This window comes from Pteropus vampyrus, unplaced genomic scaffold (assembly GCF_000151845.1).
Source record: "Pteropus vampyrus isolate Shadow unplaced genomic scaffold, Pvam_2.0 Scaffold26, whole genome shotgun sequence".
Taxonomy (NCBI): Eukaryota; Metazoa; Chordata; class Mammalia; order Chiroptera; family Pteropodidae; genus Pteropus; species Pteropus vampyrus.
Genome location: NW_011888807.1, coordinates 13,533,970 through 13,543,629, shown reverse-complemented (window position 1 = coordinate 13,543,629; position 9,660 = coordinate 13,533,970).

Here is a 9,660-nt window from a genome sequence, read left to right as displayed (position 1 = left end):
TACGTATATGATCAAATCAGCTACAAACAGAAAATTTTACTCCTTTCTTTCTGATTTGTATACCTTTTATTTCTCTTTCTTGCCTAATTGCTCTGGCTAAGACTTTCAGTACTATGTTGAATAGAAGAGGCAAGAGTGGGAATTCTTGTCTTGTTTCTGATCTTAGAAGAAAAGTTTTTGGCTTTTACCACAGAGTGTGATGTTAGCTGTGAATCTGACCTATATGGCCTTTATTATGTTGAGATACATTATTTCTAGCTTGTTGAGAGTTTTATCTTGAAAAAAATGTTAAATTTTTTCAAATGCTTTTTCTGCATCCATTGAGAGTGTTATATGATTTTTATCCTCATTTTGTTAATGTGGTGTATTACATTAATTGATTTCTGTATGTTGTAGCATCCTTGCATCCCAGAAATAAATCTGACTTGATCATGGTGTATAATTCTTTTTAATGTGCTGTTGTATTTGATTTGTTAGTATTTTGTAGATAGTTTTTTTGCATTCATGTTTATTAAGAATATTGGCTTAGATTTTTTTTTTTTTCTTGTAGTGTCTTTGTCTGGTTTTTGTATCAGAGTAATGTTGATTTCATAAAATGAGTTGGAAAGTACTCCTTACTCTTCAAAATTTTGGAAAAGTTTGAGAAAGATTGATGTTAGTTTTTCTGTAAATGTTTGATAGAATTCAGCAATGCAGCCATTTGCTCCTGGGCTTTTCTTTATTGGGAGATATTTTATTACTGATTCAATCTCCTTTCTAGTTATAAGTCTATTCAGTTTTTCTAGTTATTCATGACTCAGTCTTGATAAGTTTTAGGATTCTAAAAATTATTAATTTCTTTTAGATTATTCAATTTATTGGCATGTAATTATTTATTCATGATTCTTTATATTTTTACAATATCTGTTGTAATGTTTCCTCTTTCATTTCTCATTTAAATAAAGTTCGAGACTCTTCTCTTTTTTTCTCAGTGTAGCTAAAGGTTTGTTAATTTTATTTATATTCTGAAAATACTAGCTCTTAGCTTCATTGATATTTTCTATTGTTTTTCTGACCAATATTTTATTTATTTTTGCTCTGGTCTTTGTTATTCCTTTCTTTCTGTTAATTTTAGGCTTAGTTTACTCTTTTTTTAGCTCTTTGAGGTATAATATTAGGTTGTTAGTTTAAAATTTTTCTTTTTTCCAAAATGTAGACATTTATTAGATAAACTTTTTTTCTTAGAACTACTTTTGTAACATCCCATGCATTTCAGTATGTTGTGTTTTCATTTTCAGTTGTCTCAAATTTTTAAAAAATTTTCCTTGTGATTTCTTCTTTGATCTATTGATTGCTCAGAAGTGTCTTCTTTAATTTCCACTTGTTTTTGTATTTGCCAGCTTTTTCCTGCTATTAGTTTTTAATCTCATACCACTGCAGTTGAAAAGTCTGGTTGTGACACTCTACTGCATTTTTAATTTTGTTTACCTCTTCAGCTCCAAAATTTGTTTTTTTGTTTCCTCTAACGTCTCTCACTCTGGAGCTTCTCATTTTTGTTCAGGCATTGCTTTCCTGATTTAATTGAGCCCTCTATCTGTGTTCTTTAGTATATTGCTGAACTTCCTTAAAACAATTATTTTGAAATCTTTGTTCAGCAATTTTTAGATCTTCATTTCTTTGGAGTTGGTTCCTGGAAATTATAGTGTTCCTTTGGTGTTGTCATATTTTCTTAATTTTTTGTGTTTCTTATAATCTTGTATTGATGACTGTACATTTGATGCAACAATCACCTCTTGCAGACTTTATAGCCTGGTTTTGGCAGGGAAAGACCTTTCACCTCCGTGTGGGTGCGAGGGTTGCCAGTTCCAGCTCTGGGGAAAGCCAAGAGGCATAATTTCATTCCGTTCCATCAGCTGATGTCAGCTTTGTGAAGATTTTAGGGACCCTCAGTGACCAAAGGTGAGGATGTCTGAACCAATGAGGAACACTTGATCTCTTTTTTTTTTTCTCCATGAGTGATGTCGTGGCTGAGGTTCTCTTTGTTAGTGCTAGGTCCTGCTTGTGAGCACCCTGTCTGATTCATGGGTACCTGTGGAACAGACATGACCCCATCTTCTGGAACACAATTTTTTGCAAAATGAGGGTGGCTCCAGGGTCTGGGGCACTGGCTATCACATAGCAGTGATGATGTATGAAATGCAGATATATACCAAGTAGCCATGAAGTTGGGGTCTGGAGCACAGTTTGCATGAGGTGACAGTGGCTCTAGGGTCCAGGATGATTATTATATTGCAGCAGTGTTAATTTGGGTGCCTGAGAAGCAGGTATGCATGAAGAAGATACAAGGCTGTGGGTGCATGCAGAGTGGCCTGAGAGCTAGAATCTTGAGGACATGTGAACACATAGTGTGGCCTTTGAGTGGGATCTAAAGTGTGGGCCCAGAATAGCTGCAAGTATGGGATCTGGGGCATGAGCAGGGATTGGGGGGATTGCTGAGAGCCCTCACCCCGGGGCAGAATAATAGCAGCTTCTTTTTGGAAGGGTGGACACAGCAGCATCTCCTACCCTGGGATGTCCACAGTGGCTATGACTGTAGGTTACCTCCATGGTAAAGGTTACCAGTGTCCTACAGAGCAGGTCTTCGGAGTCCAGGTTAACAAACACTGAGGGGTCTTCTTTCATAAAAGCTATGGAGAGTCCACAGCTGTCATTGGGCTATTGAGACTCTCAGAAGCAAAGGCTGCTATGGTCCTCTGTAGAGCAAGCCACCAGGGACCATGAAGACACCTACTACATGGCTGATACTGTTAGCCCCACCTTTCTTCTTTGCTCCTAGTTATCTCCAGACTTTTCTACTAAGCTAATTCCCCTAGTGATCCTTTCTGTAAGGTTATTCTCTTCTTTACTCCACAATATTGCTGTAGTTTCCCTGCCAACACTATTTTCGTTTGTGGATAAGCTATCTCATCGTTGTCTTTTGTAGGTGTTAAAGGCTTATATCTCTTACTGTGCCATTTTGCTGATGTCCCAAAGATAGATTTTTTAAAAGATTCCATTTTTAATAACCTCTCAGAACAATGATCGATATTGTATGAACACTCTGTTCCTAAGTTAAAACGGACTGAAATCCTTATGCCTATGTTAAATTCATTTGATTTTATTTAAGCCATCTTGTCTCTAGTGTTCTCTTCTATAGAAAAAAAAAGAGATTGTCTGTAAATCCCTAGCAAAACCCTTCATGACTTTGCCAATTCTGTTTCCTCTGCAAGGAAAAAAAAAACTCCCTCAATACACACACACATTCTCACATACTCTCTCACTCACTCTCTCACACACACATATGTATACAACATAGTTAAGAATAACTCATTCTTGAAACTTCAGTTCAAACATTAATTATTTAAATTTTAACTTAGTCAGATCGCCATGCCTGCCTCAGTTTAGTTTCTTATTCTCTGCTCTCTTAAAATGCTCTGCCAGTATTTATCACATATCATTGTACCTATTGGTTTTCTTTTTTTTTTCCTTTCTTTCTCTCCTTTTTTTCTTTCTTCCTTCCTTCCTTCCTTTCTTCTTTCATTTTGTTTTTGTCCTTTTTTTTTTTTTAACTGCGTTGTTTCCTCCATCTGAGCAGGCTCAATTACTGTATTCCCAGTTCCTAATACATATCTAGATAATAGTAAAAGCACAGTAAGTGCCATTTAAATGAGTAAATTAATAGAAACAAATGAATTTTACTTTTTAGTCATTATCTGTTATCACTTAAGCTTCTTTCTTCAAGTTATTAATTTGTTTAACAAAAAATGCTCGAATGTTTACTATCTGCAAAATGCGGAGCTAGGGGATGTGAAAAATTTATTTAGAATAAAAAATAATTGACATATTAATTTTCATATTCTATCAATTAACTTTTGCTGGGGAATTTGTATTCTACCCTTTTTAAATAAACAAAAAGAATGAAGCAATGTTTCAATTAAGACATAGCAGGCGTTGTGGATGCTCTTAATAAGCTGGACTTCTGTTGTAATTCATTGTAGTCAGTAAAGGAGTTCTCTTGTCTTTAGTGATTGTCTATTGGGGCTATGCTAGTGTGCTAATGCTTAATACTCAAGTAGCTAACATTCAGTCCCTAAATAGAGACGATGTATCCCTATGGTTTAATTCACACTTTTGATGGACTTTTTCCCAATTAACCAGGGACACTTTAATTTCATTTTTGTGCTTTGTAGTTTTGGCAGTATTCCAAGATGGGAACAGATAGTGCGCTTTATGAGCTGGAGGGTGAGGCAATAGTTCAAATCACTAATAAAATGTATGAAAAATACTGGGCCTTAGAACTGACCACAGTGGGACAGTTCTTAATATGTGACCCTAGTTTGTCACATAATCATTGGTCAATATCTATGGGTTTGAATTCTTGCAGTTACACATTGACCTCACAAAATATTAAAGATTTCTTGGTGAAAAATAGCATATCAACCTATATCAGAGGTCTTACTAAAACTTATGTATATTAAATGTCTTGGTCTTTTTAAGCCATCGCTGTCATGGAGAAATTAAATTGTTCCAGAGTGATTCGCTTTTATAAAAAGTGTGCTTTTCTAGGTATTTGCTAGCTAATAATTTCATGATTATATCTAGTAGCTATCCAAATATCAAAATTAGTCTGACTGATCTTTACTTAATATATTTTTTTAATATTTCTTAAATTTTACACTTCTATTTTCTGTTGCAATATATCCTATATCATCATACTTCTCAAACTTTGTTTCCTGCTTTTGTTGATTCCTCCTCCCCAATATTGCCTCCCTACTTGATCATAACTCCTCAATCCTACTCTCATCAAACTCATCAAATTTGTATCTGTTCCTTTACTTGCTTCTGAATTGTTCCTTTGGAATGTTTATTTCGAAAATAGAAACATTCCTACTTCCATAGTGCCTGGCAAAGAGACTGGGGTAGGCACTTAATCAGTAAATACATGATGAAGAGATTTATTTTTAGACTTTCCCTTAAACATCACTTATCACTTCTATTTCTTTGCCACGCCTCTCAAAAACAAAACAAAATGAAACAAAAAACAAACAAACAAACATAAAACAGATGGTACCTGGTCATTTAATGTGCGCCCCAGGAATTCATAGTTATCGGAAAGCATTTGCACATTCCCTTACTCCCAGAAAGTGACCAGAATTCAGTCAATTCTATCCCCTTCATTCTTTAGTTCATATGTATAAAGTTTGCTTTCTTTCCATTAATATAGTCATTTACTGCACTACCCAGACATTTCTTCCTCTTTTTTCAGTGATATCCACACCTGGTCTTCATTTTCACTCTCTGCCTTGTCTCTTGTGAAGTTTATGGATATAGGATATAATTCAATCACTTCACAGTTCCTCAAACTTCTCAACTCTAGTAATTTCATTAATACTAGCCATAAGCACAATCATATAGCCCTTCAAATTTCTGAACACTGACATTTTATTGTTTCTCACATATGGCATGTTCTTGCTCTGCATCTAAGCATGCTGATCAAGTTTTACTACATTCACAAAGTAATTTTAGAGGTCCCTTTAACATGAAGAGTATTCAGAGTGATTGAATTGTTCATTTACAATCAGGAAGGCTGCAGTGAATAGATTTGATGAGAAGGAACTCAGCAACAATTGGATACCATAGAGGCCTTCAAAACTTCCTTCTCATGACTTCTGAATCCTTTTCCAACTTCCACCCTAACCTCCACACCTAATGAATGCAAATCTTGCTTGAAATATAATTCAATTTCATACATGTTTATTGAACATCGTTTATTTACAAGATACAGCTGTAGGAACTTGGCATATATGATAAATAAAACGAACCCCCCAAGCTTCTTAACATTTTGGCAGTAACATCCTTTACTTGAATTCTCTTGCAGAACGTATCATATTTTTGTCATGTATTATATATATTATTTATAATTTTATGAGTTGCTGTGCTCAATAGGATCTTGAAACCAAACAAACCCTGCCATTTTGTGCCTTATGCAACATCTCTAGGTCTTGGATTTTTCTTCCATAATAAGAGCATGTAACCATATAAGCCTGTGAACAGGTTAAATAAATTTATGCTTAGAGTGTTTCGAATGGTGCCTAAAGTATATTAAGCATTCTGAAATTGTTTTATTACTATTATTAGTATTGATACTTTAGTAGTAGTAACAGTACTGTACTTAAAAATAAATGTGCAATAAATCATAGTGATTTATCTTATCAGTATTGATACACGGAACCTCCCTACTGAACTGTAAACTCTAAAGTCTAGAATTCTTTCTCTGTTCCTTTTTTTTGTATGTGAACTTCTATATGGATGAGACTTTGTCAGCATTCAAAACTTGCTGTATTGAATTTAATTTAAAAACATAATTTCATCTTAATAACTTTCAGGTTTTAATTTGTCCTCAAATTTTTCCTAAATAGCTTGTTTTTAATATCTTCCAGTTCTTAAAAAAAAACAAAAAAGCTAACAAACAAAAAATTGGATAGCAAATTATAAGATATTGCAGATCTAAATACTACAAATTTAGAAATTTCAAATTTTACTCTCATTTAAAAAGTTATAATTTATTTTCTAAGTATAACTGAGATTTACTTAAAAATAGACAGCTTATCATACATATGAAAGTTTTGGCAGTGCTCACTGAAATGATATATGGAACATCTTATGGTATAAACATAGATTGTCATTTATGGAGAAGCAAATATGAGAAATGTACATACTGGATGTCATCATGGGTACACTTTTTTTTTTTTTTAGAGATACAAATTATTTCGTTTGAGGACAATGAAATTCAGCCTTCAACCTTATCAAAGCCTGGATGTTCCATATTTGGTATGCTAATGACTAATCAAATCACAATCAGTATGCATTTTAAACCACAATGCAAATATGGAACTTCATTTGATGATGTAAATACATGATAATAATTATGGAAATTTCTTTGGGTGAAAGGCAGCAAATATTAGTACAACTAATATGGTATTTATTTGATTAGGTCCTAACAGCTTCAATCTGCCATATACTGCTAAAAAAAGCTGCCACCTGCTGTCTTATTTTTTCATTCTCTTTGCTGAAAAACTAGAGAACAACATTCATTATGAGACATCCTACTTTGACACAGACCTTCAGAATTTAGCTATGTTTTTCTAGCTAACTTTATAACTAGATAAATATGCGGCTCAGGCTATCTTGCTCCAGTACTCTAGATCGTCAATATGAAAATTTGGTAGTGTCTTACATTTGAATAATGTATTTGAATAGGTAAAGAAAGAGCCAGATAACTTTTGTTGCATGACACTGTTTTATTTTCGATTTTCAGCAACATGGTAAATAAACTTTTTTTTTGAAAGAATGAGATTATTTGGCAATACTAAGATAACTCTGAAGGAGTTAAACCTGGATGCTAAAGGAGGCTGTGTCTTATCTCTGTAAGAGCTATTTGCTGCAGTGTTTTCCACCTGGAATTAGAGGTGGGCAAGATAATCTTACCAATAGTTCAAAGCAAATCCATCTTCAGATTTCAAACTATGCATTGCAGAAGTGGTCTACCATGCATTATTTCAAATAATTTCCACAATCGTATAAAATAGGTAAGGCATTTGTCAGATGAGAAAACTGAGTGAGATAGAGTTAAATTACCTTGGTTATGTGCCTTAATGGCACATAAAATCATATTTTTCTTATAGATAATATTTATACTAAAATATATAATGCATACAAAGTTTAAATATTAAAGAAATAGATATTATAGTAAAGGCAAATTCTTAGTAATCTATCTCTCCACTCCAAGAACTGTTCTCACCTCACCTTCTAAATTATTCTATACATATTTTCTATATATTTTTTCTTACTTTTAACAAAAAATATAGCAATAAATTGACTCTATTTTCTACATACTATGAAAAAACTTGTTTTTTCCCTTTTCTACTAATTCTTATGTTTTTTTCCCTGTGTCTGTACATAAATATATATTTGGATTATTTTCACTTTTTCACAACAAAAACACTGCAATAAGAATTCTCGTGCATTTTTTTCATTATTAGGTCATCTTAAATTTTTTATTTTATTAAAAAATACATGAGTAAATATAAAAAATGATATTATATATGTTGAATAATCATATATATGTGTATGTATATGTATATCACCATGTTCTTTTTACTTCATTCAATTCCTGACAGTGCACAGGAATTATTGACTAAATGTTGGGAGTCAATTTGAAGACTTAAGATCATACTTTTCTAAATTATTTTATAAAAATGCCTTTATAACTTACTTGAAGTAAGTTGGTCAATTTACATGTATTTAACTGATTAATAAATCAAGTAAAAACATATTTAGTGAGTACAATAGGAATCTTGCAGGCTACACATTATTGGAAGAAGGGAAGAAATAGAAAAATGGATTTATTTAATCTCTATTATGCTCCAGTCACTGTTCTAGACACTTCTTCCTTCCATTTGAAGCCTATAAACAATTCTGTACATTATGCCTTATTAATTCTTTTTATAGATAACAATCTGATGCTTGAATTGGTAAAATAAATGAATAAACAGATAAATAAAGCCCAAGTTTACAAAGCTTGTTAGTGGTGAAGTTGAGATTTGATTTAAAATCTCTGATGCTAAGGTTAATACCACCCTTAATACACCACACTGTATAAGAAGTAAGGCAAAGACATTTTCTGAGTATACAGTCTAATTATTTACTTGTTTGCTTATCAATGGTATATCTACACAGATAAATATAGATATGATATATGGTTGGATTTTTATTGAGATATAATTGATGTATGTTATATTAATTGCAGGTGTACAACAAAAATTTGACATTTTTATATATTACAAAATGATCACTATAAAATGTCTAGTTGCCATTTGTTATTATGCAAACTTGATATAATATTATTGTCTCTATTCCCTGTCCTGTACATTACATCTTCATGACTTGTTTATCTTATAACTGGAAGTTTGTACACCTTGATCCCTTTCACTTGTTTCACTCATCCCTACAAACTTTTCCTCTGGCAATCATTTAGTCTGTTCTCCATGTATATGAGTCTGGTTTTGTTCAGTTTTGTTTGTTCATTGTTTTTTTTTTTTTTAAAGATTCTACATGTAAGTAATGTTTTATCATATTTACTTCTTTCTCTGACTTATTTCACTTTTCATGATACCCTCAAGACCCAACTATGTTGTCACAAATGGCATAATTTCATTATTTTTAATGGCTGAGTAACTTTCCATTATATATATACCACATCTTATATATCCATTTATCTACTGATATATCCAAAAGAGAATCAGTATCCAAAACACATAAAGAACTCATACAACTCAACATATTTTTTAAAAATTCAAATAAAAAAAATGGACAAAAGAACTACATAAACACTTCTCCAAAGAAGACATAGAGATGGACAACAGGCAAATGAAAATATGCTCAGCATTACTAATCATCAGGTAAATGGAAATCAAAACAACAGTGACATATCATTTCACATTTGTCAGAATGGCTATTATCAAAAAAATAAGAAACAGTAAGTGTTGGCGAGAATGTGAAGAGAATCCTTGTGTACTGTTGGGTGGGAGTGTAAATTTGTGCAGCCCTTATGAAAAACAGTACGGAGAGTCCTCAAAAAAA